At 44.1% G+C, this 17476-nt stretch overlaps 1 long non-coding RNA gene across 1 annotated transcript in view; it reads right to left on the reverse strand.

Moving 5' to 3' along the window:
• Positions 1-17476, reverse strand: part of LOC128322656 (uncharacterized) — a 71228-nt gene that overhangs the window by 21832 nt on the left and 31920 nt on the right. The window contains exon 2 of the long non-coding RNA XR_008305857.1: positions 1566-1715. This is a non-coding gene — a long non-coding RNA (uncharacterized LOC128322656). The remainder of the gene's footprint in view (positions 1-1565; positions 1716-17476) is intronic.

Here is a 17476-nt window from a genome sequence, read left to right on the forward strand (position 1 = left end):
AGATGCTTAAAGACCCATCTTTTTAGCCTGGCTTTTAACGATATCTAGTTTTAATTCTAAGTTTAATCTGGCCTAAATGCTTTTTGATGTTTTATTACGTGTTTTTAATTACATTTTATTACATTACATTTTATTTTATTTTATGTAAGCCACTTTAGGAAGGGCGATATATAAATGGAATGAATGAATGAATGAAATTATTTTTATGTGGATGACTGTTGTTAGAGGAAAGGTGGAAAGGTTCCTTGTTTGGTTTCAAGTACACTATAATATGTTAGGGAAGGGGTGATGGCTATGGCTCCGTGTTAGAGCATTGCCTTTGCATGTAAAAGGTCCCTGGTTCAATCTCTGGCATCTCCAGATAAGACTGCCTGGAACTTTGGAGAAGCTGCTGCCAATGTGTGTAGACAATATTGAGCTAGGTGGACCAATCCTCTAATTTGGTATAAGGCAGCTTCCTTTGTTCCTACCTGATTTCACTTATCAACATCCAGAACTGTCTCACATTAGATAATGATAGGTTAATAATTTATGGTTCCTTTAAAAAAATGATTTTATTAATTGCAATCTTGTTTATACAGAATTAGGATTATGTCTCTGGGACGTTCAGCGCGCTGGAAACTGTTTGACGGGCTGCTTTGCAGCTAATTTCTTTCATATATATTTGGTAAATCTGGAAGGGTTCCTGAAGGAACTACTATGTCCGCCAGTCTGTTAGAGACTCTTTAGACAAGCAGTTCAGCATTTTCCTAGACTCTACCAATTCCTAGACTGTACCAATTCAGACTGAAGGTAGAAAGTTTGTTTGTTTAAAAAAATGTGTATCCTGCATCTCTCTGTACACTCAAGGCAGCTAATCAAAATTAAAAGAACAAAACAATAAAATCAAAAAACAATAGCAGCATTCAGAAAAACAGCCAAAACAGCATACAAACCAGAGGGGAGAAACTACTAACAAGTTGTATGACTGACTGGCTCCTGAATATACACACACACACACGCCCAATAGAAAAGTATATGTCTAGAAAGTTTCTCTCCTAGCCTTCTCAATGATGTGCTAATTTTCCACGTGTAGGATTTTTGCATTCAATCATTCAGTCTTGCAACATCCTACGTGCAGTGCAAAGTAGTCAGGTTCTTGTGATGAGCTGTTTTATTTATTAATATAAATTTATATCCTGCTCTTCCTTCAAGGAGCTCGGAGCAGTGTATACGCTTAGGGTTCACAACAATTTGTGTCATCATACTCAACTCATTTACTGACCTCATTTATTTATGGTCAACGACCAAATAAACACTACAGCAAAGAGCAATACAGTACAATACAATAACATAAGTAAAAATTTAAAAATCAGTTTTCAGACACCTTATTTTACATGCCTCTGAACAAAAACAAGCAATCTTGATCTTTGAACGTGTCATACAAATGGCCTCCCTCCATGTTCAGAGGCCAGAACCATAGTATGGCAGTCTGGTTTGAGTTCAGCTAGAACTTGAACCAAACCTCCCGTATCAGTTTGTGTACACCTCTAGAGGTACATTAGGCTGAGAGATGAGTAACTCACCCATTGTCATCCAGTGAGTTTCATGGCTGAATGGGGATTTGAATTCAGGTCTCCACAGTGCCATTGCAGTGCTGGGTCCAACAGTACAATTGCATGCTGTTCCATTGATTCTCAGTGTGGACTCCCACCCTCTTGTGGTTCTCACATTACCTGCCGGCATGGGAAATAATATTACTGTGGCAGGTGCTTCACTGAGTAATACAGTTTAGTAATGGAGTAATGCGGCAATACAGTTATTCAGTGTTGTAAAGGTTTGTTAGCTTCGCTATAGCAGTACTCTAGACCAGGGGTTCTTTGACTTGGGTTTCCAGATGTTGTGTGTCGCAACTCCCATCAGCCTCTGCCACAGTGGACCAAGGCTGGAGTGGATGTAGTCCAGCAATATCTGGGAACCCAAGTTTGAGAACCACTGATCCAGTACTCTGGATTAAAGTGTGCCATCGAGTTGGTGTCGACTCCTGGCGACCACAGAGCCCTGTGGTTGTCTTTGGCAGACTACAGAAGGGATTTACCATTGCCATCTTCCGCACAGTATGAGATGATGCCTTTCAGCATCTTCCTATATTGCTGCTGCCCAATATAGGTGTTTCCCATAGTCTGGGAAACAGACCAGCGGGGATTTTAACTGGCAACCTCTGGCTTGCTAGTCAAGTCATTTCCCTGCTGCACCATTAGGTGGCTTCTGATTTAAGGCTCTCTAAATACTTGACTGATTTTGCTTCCTAATATGAATTTGGAAAGACAGTGGATTTTGACTAGGAATTGAGTGACACTTTCACCTTGCAGCATTTGACGTTTTCTTCAAGACAAACCATCTGAAGGAATCTCAGAGGGAGTCAGTGGTGTCATGGGGACCTGCTGTTACCAAAAATTGCTGCTGTGCATTGTACAAGCCACTGAAAGGCATTCTCTGGGTTTTGGTCTAAGTTCATCACAACCAGCACATTGCTACTAAGCCTATAGGCTCAAAAGCTAGGAACGAAGAACATCTCTTTTCACTAATTTAACAGAATATTCCCTGAAATAAAAAGCACAGTAAGAAAGCAAATGGGGTCTGATTAAGATGAAACATTTTGCAGAAAGGCAATTGTAAAGGAGGCATTTCACACATGTGTATCGTCTTAAAATAAAAACAAGATCTATGCAAGCAAGGTCTATGTTCAGTTGGTGCTTTCTAAAGATAATCTCTATTTAGGGAGATGTTTAGCACTCCTTTTGCTGGGCTAATCTTCTTTGGATTGAAACTGAGTGCATTTCCCTTCTATAGAAGAGTATAGAAGGCCATAGCAGTGCATGTAATGGCTATGTGGCCTGGTGAACACTTCACAACAATAAAGCTGTTCTCATGACATGAGCTGCCTGGATTACCCAAACAGCTCATGTCATCTGGAACACCAGGAGTGGAGGGCTCCTGACTGCTCCAGGCCTGAGTAACCCACCTTTTCTACCTGGCTTTTTACTGAGGTAGAACATAACGTGTTGATGACTGCTGGGTAGCTGGGCTTCCCCCTGGCCCACCACCTTTCAGGCAATGAGCCAGTGGGAATGAGTGGCTGTGCCGAGCACAACAGCTCCTTACTGAGAGCAGCTGCTCCACTGCTTGCGTGGGGCACACCGGGATGCGGGAGGACTTAAGAACATAAGAACAGCCCTGCTGGATCAGGCGCAAGGTCCATCTAGTCCAGCATCCAGTTCCGCACAGTGGCCCACCAGATGCCCCTGAGAAGCCCACAGGCAAGAAGTGAGGGCATGCCCTCTCGTTGTTGCCCCCTTGCAACTGGTTAGAGGCATCTTGCCTCTGAGGCTGCAGGTGGCCAATAGCCACCAGACTAGTAGCCATTGATAGATCTGTCCTCCGTGAATTTGTCTAAGCCCCTTTTAAAGCCATCCGAGCTAGTGACCCATCACCTCATCCTGTGGGACAGAATTCCATAGATTAATTAAGTGTTTTGTGAAAAAGTACTTCCTTTTGTTGGTCCTAAATTTCCCAGCCTTCAGTTTCATGGGATGACCTCTGGTTCTAGTGTTGTGAGAGTGGGAGAAAAATTTCTTACTGTCCACTCTCTCTACTCCATGCATAATTTTATTCACCTCTATAATGTCTCCCTGTAGTCGCCTTTTCCCCCAAACTAAAAAGCCCCAGACGCTGTAGCCTTGCCTCATAAGGAAGGTGCTCCTGGCTGCTGACCATCTTGGTTGCCCTCTTCTGCACCTTTTCCAGTCCTACAATGTCCTTCTTAAGATAAGGTGACCAGAACTTGTACTGCTCCAAATGTGGCCACACCATAGAATTGTATAATGGCATTATAATATTAGTATTTTTATTTTCTGCCACGCACTGAGTCAACACTTTCAGTGAGCTGCCCACCATGATCCAAAGATCTTTCTCCTAGTCAGTCACTGACAGCTCAGACCCCATTAGTATATATATGGAGCTGGGGAAGGGCGAGGGCATCGCTTCACACTTGCATTGCTTTGCACTTGCTTGCATTGAACTGCATTTGCCGTTTTGTCGCCCATTCACCCAGTTTGAAGAGATCCTTTTGGAGCTCCTCACAATCTGTTTTGGATTTCACTACCCTAAATCGTTTAGTGTCATCTGAACATCTGGCCACTTGGCTGCTTAGCCCAACTTCCTCCTCCCGATCCCAGCTTGGGACTCTGCTGGGGCACTGCTTGTGTGGGCATGTGGCGTGAGGGAGTCCAAGACACTGCCGCTCATCTGTGGCACAAGGCAGACAGGCTCCTGCCTTCCCCCAGCCTTCCCAAGCATGCAGCTGAGGTCATCTGAACAACCTCATTGTGTACTTGGGGGAGGCTTCCTGTTCCCTTTTGTCAAGGGAAAAAAATGGCATGTATATTTGCATATGGAATTCACAGCTGCTGGATGTGGTGATGGCCACCAAACTAAGTGGTTTTAAAAGGGACACATTCATGGAGAAGACAACTACTAGCCTTGGCAGCTATATACTTCCATCAGGATCAGAGGTGACATGGCCCTGAACAGCAGGTAGTAGTGAGCACTGAGGGAGGGGCTGTTTTTCCTCATCCCCCCACTTGCGGGCTTCCCAAATGCACCTGGTTGGCCGCTGAACAGCCACTAATGCGTCTTTCTTTCTGCATTGCATTTGATATCCTGTATTTTACTTCCCAGGTGCAAATGCCCACATTTGGCTTCTGTGGCTGAGTTGATCAATACGTGGCTCTTAGGTAGCATGTAACCCAACACCATCAACCCTTGGTGCTCAGCTTGCACATCATGAAGTTGCGGTTCCTATTTGCTTATTGGCAAAAGACCTCTGTACCAGTTCTTTGGAACAGCATTTGTTTCCAATTTGGGTTGTTTTGCTACAAATGAAGACTTCGATTCCATTTATAAATCTTTCTAATAGCTTAGATCTTTGGACAATGAGGTTTTTCTCTCAATGAAAAGCTCTTTGTCTTTCTGTCTGAAATCTGAAGGCAGTTCTAGGGATACAGATATGTGGCTAGAAGCTTTGTGATCAAATCCCCGAAGTAACTATGCCAAAACACAATGTACATTTATAAACCAGGCCAGGGGCTCTGTTATCATGAAGTACTGCACGTACTTCAGCCAAATAGAGCCCTGTGTTTCTTTTGGTGATATTTGTGTAATAAAAATTAGCAGGACATATTAACTGAAGAATGAATCTTAACTGCCAAATCTAATGTGGCCATGGTTTGGCTTGGGATAGGTCAGGTTATTCAAAATAACTCTACTAGCAAAAAGAGAAGGGCTCTTGTGAAACAAGTCAAAGGGCAGAAATACAAGTGTGTGCATCCGTGCACACACACACACAACTTTCCTATACATGTGGGCTGATCCCCCAGGTCATTGACATTCATGTTCCAGGTAACTAATACATGGGCGTCCAAATGGGTGGGAAATTACAAAGCTATCTTTTCAAGGGGTGGGCGTGTGAAGCTCTAGAACAGGATGGATATGTGAAGCTCTAGAACAGGATCACAAACTTCAGCCTTCCAACTGTTGGATTACATGTCCCATCATTCCCAGCCACAGTTACCAATAATCAGGGGTGATAGAAGTTGTAGTCATCTCATACCAATGTACTTTCAAGTGAGATAATATTGAGAATAAGGTGATATGTGGGGAGGGCAAGGGAGGGGTGGTGAGTGGTTCTGTTGGTTGTACAATTGCATACAATAGCTTCGTCTAAGCTCCGGACTGAATATTTGTGGGATTTGAAGCACCTGTGACAGCTGAGCTACATAGACAGAGTGTTGGACCAGGACCAAGGAGAATCTGGATTCAGTCACTACTTGGCCAAGAAGTTTGCCTTCATGACCTTGCACCAATCAATCTATCCTGTTTCTCAGGGTTGTTGTGGATAAAATGGTGGAAGAACCATTTATACTATGCTGAGCTTCTTGGAAGAATGATAAGATAAAAATGTTAATAATAATAACAATAACAACAGCAATAATTATTAATAATAAATACTACTGTATTTACCTGAATCCAAGACTTGTCTCTCCCCCGCCCCCAAGATCTTTGATGTTAGACACTGGGGAATTGTCTTAAATTCAGAGCCCTCTTCCTTTTAGGCAAATAAAGGTATAATTTTTTAAAGGAGGTTGTCTTAAATTCAGAATTGTCTTCTATTCGGGTAAATATGGCTGCAATATCTTTCAAAATTTCTTTAGTTGTGATATTGTTTAGTGCAGTGATATAATTGTGACATAGTTGATGTCCAGAGTGCCCCGTATAAGAAATAAAGGTGTGCATTCATTTTATAAACAAATGGAAAACAGAATGAGTAAGCCCCATTCATTTCATTTGTTTTCATTATAAAAACATATGGGAGTTCGAATAAATGCATTCCAAATGAGCTCACTTGTTTAATTCAGAACTTATTCATTTGAATGGTTGCTCTAAAATCACAGCTCATAGAAAGGTTATAGAGAGGGGAAAGAGAGAGGACAGTGAAATGAACACTGGAAAGGTGCCCAATCCGTATCCAAAACCCATTTTAGCAACATCTCCAAGAATGTATCCAACAATCTGATAGATTTTCTTATTACATTACTCCACCTGAACCCTCTAGTCACAGTAGCAAGGGGAGGTTTGTGGAAGAAACAGGCGAAGATTTGGCTGGCTACTGCCTTTGGTAGTTCTGTGTTCTTTCTTTGAGCAAGAATGTTCAAAGGTTGTCCTGAGTCTTTTATAAAAGCAGAATCCTCCAATTCTGTTTTGCACCTATGCAGTTCCTAAGCATTTATTTTATCCATACCACAGCATGGCTTTCCCATTCCCTTAGTAATAGTTTTGTAAACTCTGCTGATTAAGAATGGCAGGCTCACAACTCTGGACTACTGCTTCATTGCTTCACTGGCTTGCACAATCTGTTGTGGCTTAAGATACTGACTGGTACCCAAGTCTGCCTCAGTACTACTGTGTAAAACTCTGCTGGGTGGCACCAAATACTCTTCTTAATTCCTCCATCCTGATGGCCTCAGTAATGAATGAATGGATGGCATGTAATGACAGCACCTGAGATTCACGTGAGCACCCACAACCCTAGGGACATGCTTTGCACAAGCTTCTACTTCCTGCCCAGATTCTGATATGTTGAGACTGGACATGATGTCCGAAGCCACCAGTCTCAGCACATTCTGCCCTACTTGTATCAGGGGATCTGACATCTGTAATGTATGTTAGGGATGTACAGACTGGCCCGGAGGTTCGGGGGTTTAGTCCAGAGGTTCGGGATCGAACTGAACCCCACCCCGGTTCCATCCAGACCAGAACTGAACATCCGGTTAATTAATTCTAATTAAAAGCCTTCGAGAACAGGTGAGTCTTGAGGGTCTTCCTGAAAACAAACAGCAGGAGATGCTCTTCTTTCAACAGGAAGCATATTCCAATGTCCCGGGGCTGCCACAAAGAAAGCCTGGTCCCAGGTCACCTCCAGGCAAGCTGGTGACAACCGTAACTGGACCCCTCCAGAAGATCGTAACAGGCAGCAGGGTTCATGACAAAGAAGTCACTCTCTTAAAAACCCTGGGCCCAAACCGTGAAGGGCTTTATAGGTAATAACCAACACTTTGTATTTCGCCTGCAAACATATTGGTAGCCAGTGCAGTTCTTTTAAAATCAGTGTTATATGGTCCATTCATGTTATCCCAGAGACCAATCTGGCTGCTGCATTCTATACCAATTGTAGCTTCCGGACTATGTACAAAGGCAGCCCAGTGTAGAGTGCATTACAGTAGTCAAGCCTGGAGGTTACCAGCATGTGTACCACTGTTTTAAGGACATTTACCTCCAGAAATGGATGAAGCTGACATATCAGCCAAAGCTGATGAAAAGTGCTCCTGGCCACTGCCTCAACCTGAGAAACCAGGGAGAACTTTGGGTCTAGGAGCACTCCCGAGCTACGTTCATAATTGAGATCTGAGGTAGGTTACTGATATCAGGTTATCTGACAGAAGGAAGGCAGGATGTGTCAATTGGTGGGTTCGGATATCACAACCTTTCTTGGCATATTGTAACCTGGCAGCAAATAGAGACTTGTGTGAGTATAGGGGAAGCATGGGGTTCCAGGGTTCTGGGTACTTACATGAACTTCAGGTGACACCACTATGTGTGAACCCACCCAATGTATTAGTTCTAAATCAGTAACAAAATAAATCACATTTTAATGAATGACTAAGAAGAAAAATCAAACATTTTAAAAATGATAATAAAATCAAATAATGGTACTCTTTCCCCCATAAATATCCCTAGTTAAAAATGCAGAGCAAAAGTGAGAAGAGGAGAGGTCTAGATAAAGAAGCAGTTATAATAAGGAAGAGTGAGTTAGTTAAAGTTAACATAGAAAAGGTCCAGATCCTAAAAAAGGGAGATCACACAAGTGACTTGGGGACATTGCAGACATAAGAAGTCTGCAGCTTGTGAAAAGCCAAAGGAAATGTTTGGTGGCATAGCTTGTCCGATTGCAGCCCATGTTCAGTGGGGAGATGCCCTGACACCCTGCCAAGCCCCACCCCTCATATTTTTGAGTGAGGGCTGGCACTAGCCCCCCTGTGCTTCCTCAGCTTCCTTCAGCTGCCAGCTTCTCCTCCTAAGAACGCCACCCTGCCACTGTTGCCTTCATTTCCCCACAGTGGAGAAATGGCAATGACTATGCATGTGCCTTGACAGCATCTCTTAGGGTGCATGCGTAGTGATTACCATTGGTACTCACAGTGGGGAAAAGTTGATGGGCTGTTTCCTCTCCCACACAGAAGAGAAAATAGCCCATCTACCCACTCCTTGCTGCAAGCACTGCAGGGAAATGAAAGTGACAGTGGTGGGAAAGTGGCATTGTTAGGAGGAGGAAGAGAGCAGGAAGAGGAGGCAACGAATGACGGTCTCAGGGAAGGAGGGCATCAATTTGAGGAAGAGGAAATGCTTCCTTAGAAGGGACCCTTTCCTTGGGTGATGCACCCATATCTTCTTGCACAGAGGATACTCCTCCAGGGGTTGGGGACCTCTTAGTAGTGGGTGATTTGATTGTTAGGGATATAGAGAGATGGGTTTTTGACCAGCGTGTAGACTGCATGGTGACTTGTCTGACTGGTATGAATAATATGTCCTTGTGGCTCAGGGCAGATTGAAACTACCGAGCATGTCCTCCTCCACTGTTTGTTCTACAGAGACATTCACGCCTCCCTCATCCTTCCATTTCTAAGCAAGTATCCAGGACGATCCAGCCAATTCTACAGCTCCTTGCTGCTCTCTGACTCTAAGCCTGCCATCACATATAGTGTTGACAGGTACTGTGCATCTGTGATCAGCATTTGTCAGCAGATGGTAGGCAGTGAGTCCTATCAGCCTCAATCTGACCCTCTGTGACTCAGGGCGGGCTCTACAATTGCTCACTCAGTACTGAGTCAGTAGAAAGACTTATGCTCCTCCCTTTTTTACTGATCCTTACAGCCTTTAGTCTGGCTGTTAACCAGTTGTATTACTCAGGCTTTTATGTATTTCTGTCTTCTCATGTCTTTTAGTCTTTTTACCTCCCTTATGCCTTTTATGCATTTTTATGACTCATTACTTTTCAGGCTTTTATGCCCTCATGCTTTTGGTGTATTATCTACTACTTTTAGTATTTTTAGTATTAATATGTACCTTTAGTACTGTTCTATATATAATCACTTTTTATCTACTCTCGCTTTTGAATGTTATCACCCTTATACTTTATGCTGGTCTATGGCCGTAATAAAGATTGATTGATTGACTGGTATGAAGGTTTTGTACATCATGCAACGTTCAAATAGGCTGTTAGTGTTGTGGCCACCCTTGCTGAGCTTGGCCTGGTGTGCGTGCCCAAAAGGCAAAACTCAGTCCATGCTTTGACCCTGCCATATTGAGAGAGAGTAATCAATGCCTGGACTGTGAATGAATTGTGCTAAGTGTGAGAAACTGATTGAAAACTGTTTGTTTCATGCTCAAGGCTTTAGACCTTGATAGAAGCGGAAAAGAATGAGTTTGTATAACTCCTGTCCTGGCCTTGTTATGTTCATGCATTTCTTCCTTGCCAAATGTAATCACTATATCCACTTCCAAGACTGCATATGCCGGAGATAATCACAATAAGAAGGCTTCAGCATAATACACATAGATAGTGGCACCTGCATATTTTAGGGGTGCATAGCAAACACATAGAAATTAAGGCTGATTTCTCTGTATGTTATCTGACTAACCATTTTTGGGGATCAATAGGCATCTCAAGTCTGCTTATACAGCTGACCACAAAACTGTCACCTTTGAGGAGATAGAGATATTTTGAGTACATTAAAAGAGAAACAGTTCCGTTTGAACCAGTAAACAGTGTCAGAAATGACCCTCCAATCTGGATCCTCAACCCATATATGGTATGAGAGAGATCCTGTGTGGGGCAATTGTTGATACTTTCTGGAGACACTGGGAGGATAATAGTGTCTCCTAAGATGTGAGATCTAGACTAGAGAGCTGTCAAAAAGGTATAAAAAGGGAAGCCCCTCCGAACATGATTTGGCTGGCTCACTGACACAGGCACACCGTGTCAGAACAGACCAGCAGGCAGGCAATTTTTGTCTTGTGAAGCCATCCGTGCTTGGCAAGAAGAGTTGTCCACCTGTGAGCCTGGTAGACTGCAGCTGTGGAGCTGAGACATAGGCCCCTTTCGATATGGGCAAGAATGCACTGGTGATCTCTACCGTTGGGGGATAGATCAGGGTGATTTCTGTCCACTTCAACTACCTTCTCTGCCTGAAGACTTACTTAATAGCCTCGATAACCAGTGACGCTCTCCAGTTCTGCACACAGCCGCTAGCTACAGCGAGATAGGTAATATGATTCTTCAAGCCTTGTCCCAGCCCTTCCTCACTAACCGCTCTGTCAGCCCTCCCTGGAATCCGCTCCCCCTCTCTCATCCCAAGTCCTCCCTCCCTTTCCTTCTGTCTTTCTATGTCTGTGTTGGCCAGAGTAATTACTGAGAACACACGCACACAACTCATACATTAGCTGAGGAATAATTTTAGTTGTGAAATGATTTAACTACACCACAACTTGAAAATTGATTGCCTTGCTTGACTGATTGGCATTTATCCTATATAACCAATTGCCTTAACAAAGCCCCTTGAACTATAGAGGTTGTTGTGTCTGCTTTCGATTCCAGATCCTACATGGCCATCACAAAAAGAACTGAGCCAGCCACTGTTTGCTAAGTGACAGACCAAGCCTTTTTACCACCACTGCAGGGTGTGAATTGGGGCGTTGCTCACAACATTAGGCAGTGCTGGGGAGGAGTCAGCTGTTGTGGTGCATGTCAGCACCAATGATGTTGAGGAATGCAGTTGGGATGTCCTGGAAGCCAAATTTAGGATGCTAGGCAGGACCCCCAGGACCCCCAGAGTAACATTCTCTGAACAGCTACCTGTTCCATGCACAGGGCCAGCAACGTAGGCAGAGCTGAGGGGTCTCAATGAGTGGATGAGATGGTGGCACTTGGAAGAGGTACAGGGATACATTATGTTAGGCACTGAGATACATTTTGGGACAAGCAAAGCCTATACAAAAGGGACGGGCTCCACTTGAACCAAGATAGAGCTAGACTGCTGGTGCTTAAAATGAAAAAGGTCGCAGAGCAGCTTTTAAAATGATGCCTGGGGGATTGCTGACAGGAACTGGGTGGCATCTGGCTCGGCAAGCAAAATCCCCCCTTAGGTGCAAAGGTGTAAACATTTCAGGTTTGAAAAACTATATTTATGTTTTGCAAACTATATCTATGTTTTCATTAGCAACCAAGCACTCCAGCTTGCCCATCTTGGCCAGAAGCCGCTGAGCCACGATGGGTGAGGTGGAGTGCTTGGTGCTAATGAAAACATAGATCTAGTGGGCATGAGAACCAGCGAGACACTGTTATTCCTGGGTACAATCTCTACAGAAAGGGCAGGGAGGGGCATATTGCGGGTGGATTAACACTGTATATTAAAGAAGGGATAGCTAGAAAACCTAGGAAGACTGGTGTCCTCCACAGAATCATTATGGGTGACAATACAAGGACTAAAAGGAAATGTGTTACTAGAGACATGCTATCTCCCTCCGGATCAAAATGTTGAGAGTGGCCTGGAGTTGGAGTAGTAAATCAGGGAGGAGTCAAAGAGAGACAGAACTGTAATAATGGGTGACTTCAAGTATTCTCAGATAGTCTGGGCAAATTTACGTACAGGTATTGACAGAGAGGCCAGATTTCTACACATGCTAAATGACTCCCTTAGAACAGCTGGTTGCAGAACCAACCAGAGAGAAGGTGACTTTGGACCTAAACCTCAGCGGTGCCCAGGACTTGGTGCGAGATGTCAGAACTGTAGAACCATTGGGGAACAATGACCATAGTGTGACCTAGTTCAGCACTGCCAAGGAAGCCCAACAAAATGCATTGGACTTCAGAAGAGAAACCTTCTTCTTAGAGACCTTCTCAAAAATGAGGGGACTAGTAAAAAGGAAGCTAGAAAGGGAAGTCAGGATGGTCAAATCACTCCAGAAAGCATAGAACATTTTTAAAAGATCAGGGCCTAGAGCACCTTTCTTATGAGGCAAAGCTACAGCATCTAGGGCTTTTCAGTTTGGAAAAGAGGTGACAATGGGGAGAAATGATAAAATTATGCATGGAGTAGAGAGAGTGGATAGAGAGAAATATTTCTCCTCCTCTCACAACACTAAAACCAGGGGTCACCCCATGAAACTGAAGGTCGGGAAATTTAGGACCAACAAAAGGAAGTACTTTTTCACACAGCGCATAATCTATGGAATTCTGTGCCATGGGATGTGGTGATGGCCACTAGCGTGGATGGCTTTAAAAGGAGCTTAGGCAAATGCATGGAGGACAGGTCTTTTAATGGCTACTACTAGTCTGGTGGCTATAGGCCACCTCCAGCCTTAGAGGCAAGATGCCTCCAAATACCAGTTGCCAGGTAGCAACAGCAAGGGAGAGGGCATGCTTTCATCTCTTGCCTGTGAGCTTCTCAGAGGCATCTGGTGGGCGAGTCTGTGATACTGGATGCTGGACTATATAGGCCATGGGCCTGATCCAGCAGGGCTGTTCTTATAGCAAGGCAGAGGGCCATGTCGGGGAGCTAGTGCTGGCCCCCATTGTGGAATGGGGCTGCCAGGGGGCTTGGCAGCCACTATTTGGGGGGATTCCCTGGGGTCTGTGTGTGTGTTCTTAGAGCACATCAGCCTGATTATAACTACGGCCCTGGAACTATTCCTGCAGCGAGAGAGGGGAAGGGAGAGTAAGAGTGCAGCATTACAAAACATAATGAAGATGAGGGACACGGGTCAGGTTTCCAGACTTGGTGGAAAGATTCAGAGTAACATCAGATGTGGACATCAGAAGGACATTTTGATTTGTTGGCTGTCGTCACCGGTTATACATTACGTTGTTAAAAGCTGATGAGCAGTTTCAAGTTATGATTCCAGAGCTGATATTTGGATTCCAACATAATCTATTCAGCAATTGTTCACTTTAGAACAGGCCTGAACTAAGCCTCTGGCCCCACAAACTGCCCAGGAATCATGCACTATGGCCCAGTAGACTCTGGGCGATTCTCCTTCCCACCTGGCCATTGCACTGCTTGCTTTTCAGTCTCCAGCAGATAAGCAAAACCAGGAAGTTCACTGAAGCCTTACTGGCCTGTCACATGGTTGGAGTACTGTCTGACTTGCTGGGTCAAAAACTGGGCAAGCCTGCTTTATGCTTATGAATTTGGAATGACTCTCTCCCTTCTCTTCCTTTTTTTTTTTTAAACACATCTTCAGTTTTGTTTCCTTCCGCTTTAGGTTCAGCTTCATTTACACTTGAAGAAGGCAACGGAGATTTTCAAGCTGTTGCTGATATACTCAAAGCAGAAAGTGCATTTGAAATAGGTGTAAAATCTCACAAGGCTCACCTAAGTCCCACACAGAATGACAAGTCAGAGAAACAGCAATCTGTCTGTGAACCTGAGAATTGCAAGCTGTAACTAAGTGCCTTACCAATAAGCCTGGTGTAGGCCATACAAGCAGCTTAAAATGTGATTGTCATGGGTACTCTATACATAATATATTCATCCCAAGGTGCACATAGATTTTTACTATTAGCTTTAGAGAGATTTGAGTGCATGTGCATCTGAATGTAAAACATAATAGAAGAGAGGAAGTTAACAATAAGATGCAGTGCTGGGTGGCACAACAAGAATGATGGTCTGTGCTCAGGATGAATACCAGGGTGGTCAATGCTGTAGGAGGTGCAGATGTATAACTGCAGCAATACTTTTTGGTGGAACAGATAACTAAATTGAACCATGAGCCCTATCATTGCTGAGCACAGCAGTTCTGAAATGCCAATGCCATTTGTAGAGTGGTCCTCCTATTTTTGTGGGGACCACCTAGACGTTAGCATCCTTTCCAGAACGAGGGCCACTCAGGCACCTAGCAGGACAGCTAAAGTGGCGGTGGTGGTGGTGGAGAGTTAGCTTTAGAATCAAACTTCCAAGCCAGTGAGGCAGCTAGTTTAATACTTTCCTCCAAAGGCAAGCATAGCTCTGTTTCCTGCCACTACTCGGTTACCATGAAACCAGGGATACGAATACTAATATGACAAATCTGCCAGGAGAGGTAGATTCTCCCAACCCCTGGCATGCGGCAGCAGTAGCATTCTCTGACCCATGTTTGGCAGTGAGCGTTGGAGGATGCTACTGCCTCTGCTGGCTACCGAGCCAGTTTGTAGAAGCCCCGGCAAGCCTCCTGACAGGCATACAGCAAGGACAATGCATTCTTAGAGTGGCACATGGGTTTGGGAGGAGGGGGAAGGGTTACATTGGCTGCGGACCACCCGGCACTATCAACCACCTTGGTGGGAGATGTGGGCAGTAGGAATATATGAGTGCCATGCAAAATAATGGTATGTGCCATGTTTGGTACACATGCCATAGGTTGCCAACCCCTGCTATAAGACTATTCTTAACTACAGCCCCTTCCTTTTCTCCTAGGGAGCACAGTTAGATCCCTAGGTACTGTTTTTCCTGTACATCCATCTTGCAAATTCAGGATTAGGAAATTTTTCAGAAGTGGTGTTTGGCACACCACGTTTGAAAGGTTGTCACCCCCTGACTTACAAGATCAACCGAGATCCTATAATCTAGTATTATTTTTTAGCCCTCTAGAGCAGGGATTCTCAACGTTGGGTCCCCAGATGTTATTGGACTTCAACTCCCATAATCCCCAGCCCCAGAGGCCTTTGGTTGAGGATTATGGGAGTTGAAGTCCATAACATCTGGGGACCCCACATTGAGAATCCCTGCTCTAGACAAGGGCTATACAACTTTGGCCTTCCAGCTGTTGTTGGAATACAACTCCCATCATCACCAGCCACAGTGGCAAATAGAGATAATGGGAGTGCTGAAGTGGTGCGACCCTGCTTTAAATGCTCCAAGTGGCATATGAAGGTGATGACAATCCAACAGAATGTCAGAGTTCGATGATGACAGGACCCAACCTGACAGCTAGAAGGGCTAACATGGTGCTTCCCAACAGGGAACTAAGGGCACTCCCACTGGATAACTAAGACAATCAAGCTGGTGTGTCCCAAACCCTGGCCAAAAGCCAGACTGAAATGGATCATGAAAATCACTTGCATCCATGAAATCCTGGCGTCGGCCTGCCACCAGATGCTTGAGAAACTTGTCCAGAAAGCTGATTGTTGGAAACTAGCTGATAGTTATCCAGGAGAGAGGAGTCTAAAGTGACTTCTTTAGCAGTGGTCTCATTACTGCATCCTTGAACACTGCCAAAGTTTTGCCCTCCTGAAAAGGGAAATCTATGGCATTCATCATCTGGCTGCTTTGATCCGCCATGATGGGCAATGTTTCAGAATGAATGTGATTGTCCAGAACCCTCCAAGAATTTTGTCTACCCCCTCAAGCTGCACAAGCTGAAAGATTTTCACAGAACTGCAACAAGTGGGATCTTGGCCCGCAAGAAACTAACAAAGTCTTTAGAAGGGGCAGGGCTAATGAATCAGTGGTTTGATCACGAATTGCTTCAAGCTGGTTTGTCAAACTGACCAGCCCAGCTGATCAGTTCTACTGTACCCCCTTGTCTTAAGAGTGTGTGCATGAAAGGTGGGGTGTGGGAGAAAAATTCTAGACAACGAGGCTGTTCACACCACTGAAAACTGGGTAGGAGAAGTGTCCTATCCTGGTTTCGAAGCTGTGCACGCTCCCAATTTTCCGTTGTGTACCAGCGGGGAAATGACTTGATTAGCAAGCCAGAGGTTGCTGGTTCGCATCCCTGCTGGTAAGTTTCCCAGACTATGGGAAACACCTGTATCAGGCAGCAGTGATATAGGAAGATGTTGAAAGGCATTATTTCATACTCTGTGGGAGGAGGTAATGGTAAATCCCTCCTGTATTCTACCAAAGACAACCACAGGGCTCTGAGGTTGTTAACACCAACTCGATGGCACACTTTACCTTTAGGAGCAAACAAGTAGATCGAAGGAGAGATAAATGATTGTGTGGGAGATAGGAGTTGGATAGGACAACTTTTTTTCCTACTTGGTCAAATGCTGGGCATGAAAGCTGGGTAGGATGGTTCTGTCCTACCCAGCTCCTGTCTCCCACACAATCACTTCTACCTAATTTTTTGCTCCCACACAACTGAAAATTGTGAGCTTGTCCTACCCAGTTCTCACATGTATGAACAGCCTCAAGTTTTGCTGGAACACTTTCCTTGGAGAAGATTGCACAGGAATTAATTTTCTTGATTATTGTTGAGGGTCACAAAAGTCCTCATCACATGTTAATTGTCACCTCAACTTTACAACTAGTTTTTCAAGAATACTTCCTTGCAAAATAGTTTCAGCAATCAAATACTTCTGTTTAGTAAGCCCTTCAGGAGGCAATATCAGACCAATAACTCCTTGCAGATGATTGAAAGTGTGAATCTTTGTTCAGCCATGAACTCACCAGGTGTCTTTGGGCAAGCTGCTGTTTTTTAGCCCAGCATACCTTGCAGAATTTCAAGACAATAAATGAGATGAAAATGGCAAAGTACATAGTGAATTTAAAAGACTACATAAATGATGAATAAGTGCATGTCTGCTGCACATTTAATCACCCCTGTAGCTTTGGTCTAATCTACCAAAGACTTTGGTGTAAGTTGTCTAAACTATTTTGCTGTTTAAAATTTTATTATTCATAAATTACAGAAACAAAAACATGTTGGTAGCAGCTTATGGGGTGGAGGTGTGTTTTGTTTCCGAAAGCCTCAATGCCTCATTTTAATAATCTCTAATTCTATCACCAGATTTTTTTTTAAAAAGGTTTGCATGCTTAGTACTAGCATCATTCCCCCTTCT

Source organism: Hemicordylus capensis, chromosome 4, assembly GCF_027244095.1.
Source record: "Hemicordylus capensis ecotype Gifberg chromosome 4, rHemCap1.1.pri, whole genome shotgun sequence".
Taxonomy (NCBI): Eukaryota; Metazoa; Chordata; class Lepidosauria; order Squamata; family Cordylidae; genus Hemicordylus; species Hemicordylus capensis.